The 10,810-nt window shown below is 43.5% G+C and overlaps 1 protein-coding gene across 1 annotated transcript in view; it reads right to left on the bottom strand.

Moving 5' to 3' along the window:
* The window catches only part of tmprss4a (transmembrane serine protease 4a), a 44,252-nt gene extending 36,271 nt beyond the window's left edge, over positions 1 to 7,981 (bottom strand). Inside the window, exon 1 of the mRNA XM_048615679.1 lies at positions 7,963 to 7,981. The gene's annotated coding sequence lies outside the window, so the exon portion shown is untranslated. The remainder of the gene's footprint in view (positions 1 to 7,962) is intronic.
* Positions 7,982 to 10,810: the final 2,829 nt, after the last annotated feature.

Below are 10,810 nucleotides of genomic sequence, written 5' to 3'. Positions count from 1 at the left end.
AAAGGAGACAGAGAGAGAGAGAGAGAAGACAGGAGAAAGAAAGAGAGAGAAGACAGGAGAAAGAGAGAGAGAGAAGACAGGAGAAAGAGAGAGAGAGACAGAAGACAGGAGAAAGAGAGAAAGAAGACAGGAGAAAGAGAGAAAGAAGACAGGAGAAAGAGAGAAAGAAGACAGGAGAAAGAGAGAGAGAGAGAGAAAGAATAAAGGAGACGGGAAAAACAGAGAGAGACAGGACAGGAGAGACAGAGGGAGAGAGAGAGAGAGAAGACAGGAGAAAGAGAGAGAGAGAGAAGATAGGAGAAAGAGAGAGAGAGAAGGCAGGAGAAAGAGAGAGAGAGAGAAAGGAAACAGGAGAAAGAGAGAGAGAGAAGACTGGAGAGAGAGAGAGAGAGAGAAAGGAGACAGGATAGAGAGAGAGCCACAGAGAGAGAGAAAGGAGACAGAGAGAGAGAGAGAAGACAGGAGAAAGAGAGAGAGAGAAGACAGGAGAAAGAGAGAGAGAAGACAGGAGAAAAAGAGAGAGAGAGAGAGAGAAAGGAGACAGGACAGAGAGAGAGAGACAGAGAGAGAGAAAATAGATCTGAAATCTGAAACAAACATACAAGGTGCTGGAGACTCTGCAGGTCTAGCACAGTCGCTGGAGTGAAAAGCACAGCTAATGAGTCAACACAGTGTGGAGCTGGATGACTACAGCAGGCCAGGCAGCATCAGAGGAGCAGGAAAGCTGACGTTTCAGGTCGGGACCCTTCTTCAGAAATTACTATCTCTGATTATAGCTAATGTTTCAAGTCCAGATTGCAACAGTGATTGTGAGGTTGCTTCTCTGTCCTTATCAATACACAATGAACTCCAGGACTTTGATCAATATACTTGGTATCGATTTGAACCCTCTACAATAAGCTGCCCTGTTTTCCAACCTCCTGGCAGGATAAACACCAACAACTGGCAAGAAACAAATTCAAAAAGAACACTTGCATAATTGATATAATGAATGAAGAGTTTGATTTTATTGCTCATTCCCTATTGTTATACCAGAAGCACAGCATGACACAGCACTGGAGGTAATTCAGCCCAAGTTTTATATATTTTAGAATTAGGTTTTTTTTGTCACGTGTATTCAAGTATAGGAATACTTGAGTACAGTGAAAACTGTACAAAGTCACCCATCAATTTGAGGTAGGAAGACATCCAGATCTTAAAGTCTAAAGCTTTATCTCAATGAAGGTGTTTGGAACACTGAGCCACCAAAGCAGGGACTTGAGCCTAGCCATGGTGTGGAATCTTGGTCAATCTGCGAGTCTCCTGTGAGACCTAGTGAAATGATCCCACTTCCCAGCCCATTTCCATAAATTAGAGAAATTTACTAGTTCAGGTGCATGTCCAATTCCCTTTCAAAAAGGGATCAGAGTCTATTGCCATTTCAGGCAGCGCATTCTTGATCAACTTAATTCACTGTGTAAAAACCAGTTTTGCTCATGTTGCTCCTATTCTATTTACTGACCCTTCCACCTTTGAATTGTTGCCAAACAAAATGCGAATGGATTCGTGAAATTTAATCGCAAAGTGAATTACACCTAAAGTTTTTGTTGCGATCTTTAGATTTTCTCACTTGGATTGTAACAGCAGTTATCAAATTCAGCAGCGTCTAGATATTTTTAAACCAGCGTGTTCAGACATGTTGTTTATTATACGTGTGTCAAAGCAGATGGGACTTGAACCTGGGTTTGCCGGCTCAGAGTCATAGAGTTAAGGAGTTGTACAGCATGGAGTCAGTCTAACTCGCCGATGCTGACCAGATATCCTACATTAATCTGGTCCCATTTGCCAGCATTTGGCCCATATCCCTCTAAACCCTTCCTATTCATGTACCCATCCATATGCCTTTTAAATGTTGTAATTGTACCCGCCTCCACCACTTCCTCATTCCATATGCACAGCACTCTCCACATGAAAAAATTACCCCTTTTAAATCTTTCCCTCTCACATTAAACCTATGTCCTCTAGTTTTGAACTCCCCTACCATGGAGAAAAGACCTTGGCTATTCACCCTGTCCATGCTCCTCATGATTATATAAACTTTTATAAAGGTCACCTTTTGGCCTTTGACACTCTGGAGAAAACAGCCTTAGCTTATTCAGCCTCTCCGTACAGCTCAAATCCTCCAATCCTGGCAACATCCTTGTAAATCTTTTCTGAACCCTTTCAAGTTTAACAACATCCTTCCTATAGCAGGGAGACAACAGGTAGGGACACTATCACTGCACCACAAGAGCCGTTTGCTGTGATCTTTTACACTATCTGAATCACATCCCATTCTACCAAGCCACAGTAAAAAAAAATTGTAAGTGTTCTACATGCTCAGGAAGCCTCTTCAAAATGCTTGTTGTTCTCAGCTGCATGTGTCAGTTCACAGCATGTAAATAGTTTGTCATACCACGTGATATTCAAAATAATTGGTATACACTAATGAGATTTCCAAATATCAGTGTATTTTAAATAATTTTCAGTAAAGTTATTCCCACTTAAACATTCAGACCTTTACCTGATAATTTTATTGATGTGGTTAAAAATTGATTTCCGCTTGAAATAGACCAAAAGAATATTATCTAAATGGAAATTTACTAAAGGGAAGTTGTAGTTAGAGCCCAACAGTGCTGCTTCAAGCATTTCATGTTTCTAATTATGCAAATTAATAGTCATACATATCAATGTTAAACAGGGTAACTGTATATTAATCTCAATGCCAATTCCGATTGCGCCTGATACAGGAACTTTACTTAGTTAAATTTTGCAGTATTTTCCCCCTACACACCATGTCAGGAGATGGAAGACCATGACAGTTTTGCAACACCACAATAGCTCTGCACTCGAGTTGCCAAGCCCACCAGCATTGACCCTAGAGAGTCTCCAGATATTGAAGATTAACCTCCGCAATTCTGCTTGGAATGTTTTTCTCCTGGGTTTTCAATTGAAAGGGCTTTATTCATCATTCATTTTCTTTGAACACCTCATTTATAGTTCATGGAATAAAATGGACAGTACCACAGATACAAGATTGGCTCAGTGACAGAACATGGTATTTTTGGGATGGGTTAACAGTGACGTGGCCCAGGGATGTGCGTTCAGACCCCTTCACACCTGGAGTACTGTGTTCAGTTTTGGTCTCCTTACTTGAGAAAGGATGTACTGGCACTGGAGGGGGTGCAGAGGAGGTTCACTAGGTTGATTCCGGAGTTGAGGGGGTGGCTTATGAGGACAGACTGAGTAGATTGGGATTATATTCATTGGAATTCAGAAGATTGAGGGGGGATCTTATAGAAACATATAACATTACGAAGGGAATAGATAAGATCGAAGTAGAGAGGATGTTTCCACTGGCAGGTGAAGCTAGGACAAGAGGGCATAGCCTCAAGATTAGAGGGAGCAGATTTAGGACTGAACTGAGAAGGAATTTCTTCACCCAGAGGGTTGTTAATCTATGGAATTCCTTGCCCAGTGAAGTAGTTGACACTACTTCAGTAAATGCTTTTTAAAAAAAAGGTAGATTTTTTTTGAACAATAAAGGAATTAAGGGATACGGTGAGAACGCGGGTAAGTGGATCTGAGTCCACGAAAGGATCAGCCATGATCTTATTGAATGGCGGAGCAGGCTCAAAGGGCCAGACGGCCTACTCCTGCTCCTAGTTCTTATGTTCTTATGTTCACTTCCTGATGTAGATTACTCATCTACACTCTGGCCTATGGGGCACAATTGCAAAATTTGCTGGTGAAACGAAATGGATAGAAGATTGGCAGATAGCCAAAGTGAGGTTGAAAGGGTCTTTCTCAGGATGGCAGCCGGTGACAAGTGGTGTTCCACAAGGGTCAGAGTTGGAATCACAACTTTTCACTTTATACATTAATGATCTCGATGAAGGAACTGTGAGCATTCTGGCTAAGTTTGCAGACGATACAAATGTAGGTAAAGGGACAGGTAGTATTGAGGAGGCAGGGAGGCTGCGAAGGATTTGGACAGGTTAGGAGAGTGTGAAAAGAAGTGGCAGATGGAGTATAACGTGAGAAAGTTTGAGGTCATGCACTTTGGTAAGAAGAAAAGAAGCATGGACTATTTTCTAAATGGGGAGAAAATTCAGAAGTCTGAAACGCAAAGAGACTGAGGAGTTCTAGTCCAGGATTCTCTCAAAGTAAACTTGCAGGTTGAGTCAGCAGTTTGGAAAGGAAATGCAACTTTAGCATTTATATTGAGAGGACTTGAATATAAAAGCAGGGATATACTTCTGAGGCTTTATAAGGCTCTGGTCAGGCCACATTTAGAGTGTTGTGCGCAGTTTTGGGCCCCATATCTCAGGAAGGCCATACTGGCCCTGGAGTGGGTTCAGAGGAGGTTCACGAGAATGGTCCCAGAAATGAAAAGCTTAACAGATGAGGAATGTTTGAAGACTCTGGGTCTATACTTGATGGAGTTTAGAAGGATGAGGGGTGGTCTAAATGAAACTTACAGAATACTGAACAGCCTGGACAGAGTGGATGTTGGGAAGATGTTTCCATTGGTAGAAGAGACTAGGGCCCATGGGAACAGCCTTAGAGCAAAGGGAAGACCTTTTACAGCAGAGATAAGGAGCAACTTCTTCAGCCAGAGAGTGGTGAATCTATGGAATTCATTGCGACAGAAGGCTGTGGAGGCCACGTCATTGAGTATATTTAACACAGAGATAGATAGGCTCTTGACTGTCAAGGGGATCAAGGGTTATGGGGAGTAAGTGGGAGAATGGGATTGAGAAACTTATCAGCTTTGATTGAATAGTGGAGCAGACTCAGTGGGCCAAATGGCCTAATTTCTGCTCCTGTGTCTTATGGTCTTAAGAGCTCGAATAGGATTATGAACTGTGAGAAGACACATGTAGAACTCCAAAAAAAAGCACCAAATTTTTTTTTAAAAAAGATGGTAACATTTAAGCAGGAAAGTGGGAAGTGAATCACATCAGTCAGAAGAACACAGAAGACAATAAACAAAACAAACAAACAAACTCTAGAAGAGGTGGGGGAGGTACCCAGGAACATGCAGAAATTATTGAGGGTGGAAGGGCAGGTTGAGATAATGGTTATTAAAGCTTACTTCATGCTGGAATTTATCAACAAGGGGACAAAGTACAAAAATTAATGCTGATTCAAGCCTCATTAAAAGGAGGATTGTGCCCAATGCTGGGGGCCACACTTTTGAAAAGATGTAAAGGCATTGGACAGGGTACAGGAGAGATTCACAGGAATGGTTCCTGGAATGTGGAACTTTAGTTATGTGGAAGGATTGAAGATACTGCGACAGTTCTTGGAGATTGAGAGGAGATTTGATAGAGGTGTTCAATATCATAAGGAGTCTGGACCAAGTCAATAGGAAAAATCTGTTCCCATTATTAGAATGGTAGAGAACTAGACAACACAGGTTTCCAGTAATGGACAAAAAGCAGAGGAGAAACTTTTTCACACTGGAATCTGGAATGTGCTGCCTGAGAGAACAGCAGCAGCAGATTTAATTGGGATGTCCAAGAGGGAATTGGCTTGTCATCTGAAAAGGTGTAATTTGCAGGGTTACAGGGGAAAAGACAATATATAAAAAAAAACAGGGGAAAGGAAGAGGGTGTGGGCACTAGGAGAACTGCGCCTGTAGAGGGCCAGCACACACAACAGGCTGAATGGCCTCTTCCTGCCTCCTCCAGCCATTCTCTGATTGCATTGGTTCTAAAAATATTGGGGAGGCAATGGCCTAGTGGTATTATTGCTGGGCTATTAATCCAGAGACCAAGGTAATGTTCTGGGTTCGAATCCCGCCACAGCAGATGGTGGAATTTGAATTCAATTAAAATATCTGGAATTAAGGGTCTAATGATGACCGTGAATCGATTGTCGATTGTCAGAAAAATCTATCTGGTTCACCAATGTCCTTTAGGGAAGGAAACTGCCATCCTTACCTGGTCTGGCCTACATGTGACTCCAGACCCACCACAATGTAGTTGACTCATAACTGCCCTCTGGGCACGTAGGGATGGGCAATAAATGCTGCCTAGCCAGCAACGCCCTCATCCCGTGAATTAATAAAGGAAAAATAAATGGAGATGGGGAGAAAAGACCCACCCACTAAGAAGTCAAGCTTGATCCAAGTGGGCAGCCCAAGATTCTATCCAATCGGATGGTGGTGGGAGTGCGAGACTGGGGCTGTGACACAATACAGGCATTTTGATCAAACTTCCAGCAACACAGTCAACAAAAACTGACAACCCTACCTTGGCAGAGTCTGAACAAGCTTCTCAAATCTGTATACACGCAGAACTCCGGGCTCCAGCTTTCCCGTAGCAGCTGGCAGGTACCAAGAGGCTCCAACCAATGCAAACTAGCAGCTGCCTGGCATTCAGAAGCACTACGACTGGGTTTATTTTCATGTACTTCCTCCTATATTAATCCCTTCCCCCTGTCCCCACTACTGTCTTGGAGCAGTTGTTACTCACATGGCCCTTCATTTAAAGTTGGTGTTAATTATTAACATTCACAAATTGTACAAACATCGTAAATGGAAAACAGTTTGATCTAATGACACTGTGTAAACGTCATGGAGGTAATGGCCTCCTGTCCTCCACCAGCTCCTTTTGGAAGCTGCAGTGTGATGAAGCTGCCCTGACTTGGAGCATACACACAGTCAAAAAGCAAGAGACTTGGAATATCAAAATTAAGATTTAATGGCTTAGAGAACAGCTGAAGGACTGTTCTCCCTCTGTACACTCAAGGATGCTGTGAAACTCTGAGGGCAGGAGATGGTGTACCGGCAGGAGAGAGTAAGGACGACAGATGCTGGAACGCAGAGTCAGTAAACGTGGAGCTGGAGAAACACAGCAGGTCAGACGCATCACAGGAGCAGGAAAGTCAACATTTTAGGCTAAAACTGTGTCAGGACTGGGGAGGGGGGGGGGAGCCTAGAAATAAAGAGGGGGGAGTGGGGCTGGGGAAAGGTAGGTGGGATGGTGTTAGGTGGATGAAGGTAGCGGGTTATATTGTTTTGTCAGTGGGAAGGGGGGAAACGAATGGGTGAGTAGGAAGATGGACAGTTTAGGACAGGTCAGGGAGGCAGGACATGGGATAAGGCTGGGGGTGGAGAGGTTTTGAAGCTGGTGAAGTCAAGATTCAGGCTCTTGGGCTGTAAACTCCCAAAGCAAAATATCAGGTGTTGTTCCTCCAGTTTATGCTTGGCCTCACTCTGACAGTGGAGGACAAGTCCAGACCCAACACCAGCACTTCCATTTCATGACAGTGGAGGATGCTAAGGATGGACAGGTCATCAGGGGAGTTAAAATGGATGGTAACCAGAAGGTTGGATTGGCTGATGTGCAGAGAGTGCAGATGCCCTGTGAACCAGTCCCCGAGTCTGCATTTGGTCTCCCTGATATAGGGGAGACCACATCGGGAGCAATGGATACAAGTTTGGATGAAGTGCAGGTGAAGCTCTGCTGGATCTGGAAGGACGGTTTGGGGCCTTGGACAGAGGTGAGAGTGGACGTGTGGGGCAGATGTTGTACCTTTTGCGGTTATATAGGGAAAGGTACCAGGTGTGGTGGAGAGGTTGCTGGGGAGTGAAGAACTGATGAGGGAGTCGCAAAGTGAATGGTCCCTGCGGAATGGAGACGGGGCGGGGAAGGAAATACCTTTCTGGGAGTGGGGTGGAATTGTAGGTGGCGGAAATGTCGGAGAATGTTGTGCTGGATTTTGAGATTGGTGGGGTGCTATGTGATCCAGTTCTTTCCAGCTATTTCTATTTGTATTTAACATTCTAGGGTCTCAGCTCCAATGGCAGATGATAAAATCTGAATACAATATATCAAAAAAAAATGGAATAAAAAAAAAAATAGCCTCATAGTAACCATGTAAACATGTGTCTTGTTTGTTTTTACCTTCAGGAAGAAAATCTGCCATCCTTACCCAGTCTGGACTACACCCAACTCCAGACCCACAACAATGTGGTTGATTTTTACTGTCCTCTGAGCTATTAGTGACAGGCAGCAAAATCCAACTTTACCAGTGATGCTCAGGAATAAGTTGCCTAATCTGAGGAAATACAAACAAATAAATAAATACAAATTAGAAACCTGGCTGCTTTTAAAGAGCAATTTAGAGTCCCATTGTGGTAGAACTGTAAACTGATGAAGAAATGAGACAGAGTTGAGAGGAATGAGATGTTCCCAGTGATTTAGTGGTTCAAGCAGGAGACCTGGGTTCAAGGTTAAACGCAAAGACTGAAAGCAGAAGAAACACAGATGGCCGCAGTATAAAAAGGAGAGAGAATTGTTTGGCCATTTCAGATGACAGTTAGTCACATTGCAGTGGGTGAAAGTCATGTGTAATCAAACTGCGCAAGGCTCACAACTTCTCTTTCCTGAAAAAGGAGGGGCATTAGCGAACCACTTTGGTTCTTCTCAACTTTCCTCACGACCACTTTTACTCATGTGCCAGCTTCTCATTCCCAAAATCCTGGCAGGCAGAGCAACCACTTGCCAGAAATTCAAACCAACTCAGCTGCAGAAACCAACCACAACAAAAACTCCAGAAGCTCCAAAACTATAAGCGGGTGATGCTGACAAAGGGCGCAGTGGCTCAGTCTGTGCCAAGTAGATTAAGTGGCCCATACATGGTACTTGCATGGCAACACCACTTGGGAATATGCTAGAGTTGACAGGTTGAGCTTAACCCAGAGGAAAGCAGCCTTTACACAACCAGGCAACTGTCCAGACAGCCCATGCACCAGCAAGTTCACCAACCAGCTCAGGACTATTCAGATCGAATGGGTTGCCAATCCTCTAGGAATGGCCTGGAGTCTCTGAATGCTGAGAATTAATCTCCTGCAGATTATTAGCCTCCAAGAAAGAAGAAAAAAATACAAACCCCAGAAGAGAAATCACAGCATGGGCACCAAATAAACAATTTATGTATTTTCTTTGAACATCTGCATTTATCAATCCTGCAAATATTGGAGATGATTCGATGGGCTGAATGGCCTACTTCTCTTTCTGTGATTTATGGTTGGTTACAAAAGAAAGTTCACCTTGCAGTTGATCTTGGTAATATAGCCCACCCAGGGGATGGGCAAAGCAAGCGAGTGGGTGGTCCACGTTGAAATACCAGGAATATACCCAATCAAGCAGTTGAAGATACCAAGAACTGCAGGTGCTGGAGTCAGAGTCAATGCAGTGTGTTCTGAAGAAGGGTCCTGACTCAAAACATTAACATTCCACCTCTTCTGATGCTGTCTGACCTGCTGTGTTCCAATCAGCAAGTTGGCAGCCATGTGACTGCTGGACTTAGTCAAGGACTGGAATGCACCGAAGTAGCTCCTGATCAGGAAATGGTTCGATTTTAAACTTTTTAACCCTCTTTAACCCTGCTTCACATAACTCCCAATCCAATTCTCTCAAAACAAAAACATCCACCTTTCAAACCCCAATTTCTTGTGCATCTCCATTCTAATCACGCTGCCATTGATGACCATGTCTTCAAGTAGCTAAACCTCTGCACCACTCTTTCCTCCTTTCAACAAAAATCTAAATAAAAGCATTAATGGAGGAGATCTGAAACACAAAACAACACAGGGCAATAGTGAACAAGTGAGGGAGAGAGAGGGCCCATGTGAAAGATGCATTAACAAAGGAAGAACGAGCCTGGTAGGCAAGAGGGTTTGGCAGCGTACAAGGCAAGTGAGAGAAAGCTACTGTCAATGGTACCACTAAGAAGCTTTGGGTAGCTTTGCCAGCACCGATCCTTCTTCTGACATAAATAATTAGCTACATGCACCTTCTGGAGAAGGGATCTCCACATAAGGTAGTCAGTAGGAGACTGGATCAATCTTGGTAATCAGAAACAGTTTGTTACATAGATAGAATGTAACTAGCTATTAAGTATGGAGATACAGGATAGTCCAACCAGACCCAAGTTCACCTTCAGAGTAAGATCCCATTATACTTCTGAACATTGAATCTATGACTATGACTCTATTATGCACCACAGAGTCATACAGCTTGGAAACAGACCCTTTGGCCGAACCAGTCCTTGCGGACCATAATCCCAAATGAAACTAGGTCCCACCTGCCTGCACTTGGCCCATATCCCCCCCAGTATTTCTTATTCACGTAATTATCTAAATGTCTCTTTAAATGCCATAACTGCACCCACATCCACCACTTCCTCTGGAATTTCATTCCACACATGGACCACTCTAAAGAAAATTGCCCCTCATGTCTTTAAAATCTTTCTTCTCTCACCTTAAAAATATGTTCCCTTGTCTTGAAATCCCCAGCCTAGGGAAAATACACCTGCCATTCACTTTATTTATACCTCTCATTATTTTATAAACCTCTATAAAGGTCACCTTTCAGTAGAATGTAGGAGGTTAAGAGAAGTCCCAGCTTATCCAGCCTCTCCTTATAACTCAAACCCTCCACTCCTGACAACATCCTGGTAAGTCTCCTCTGAGCTCTCTCCAGTTTAATAAATCCATCCTATAACTGGGCAACCAGAACTGGACACAGTACTCCAGAAGAGGCCTTTTAACTTAAAAGCATAAATGCTTGAAATCTGCAACAAACGAACAAACAGAGTGCTGGACAAACTCAGCAGGTCTGACAGCATTTGTGGAGAAAAAGCAGAGTCAACGATTCCAGTCCAGTGACCCTTCTTCAGAATGGGTCAGCGTGTTCTGAAGAAGGGTCACTGGACTCAAAACATTAATTCTGCTTTCTCTCCACAGATGCTGCCACACCTGCTGAGTTTCTCCAGC

This window comes from Rhincodon typus, chromosome 32, assembly GCF_021869965.1.
Source record: "Rhincodon typus isolate 14 chromosome 32, sRhiTyp1.1, whole genome shotgun sequence".
NCBI classification, from domain to species: domain Eukaryota; kingdom Metazoa; phylum Chordata; class Chondrichthyes; order Orectolobiformes; family Rhincodontidae; genus Rhincodon; species Rhincodon typus.
The sequence above is the reverse complement of the archived record's forward strand: the minus strand, read 5'-3'. Positions and strand labels throughout refer to the sequence as shown.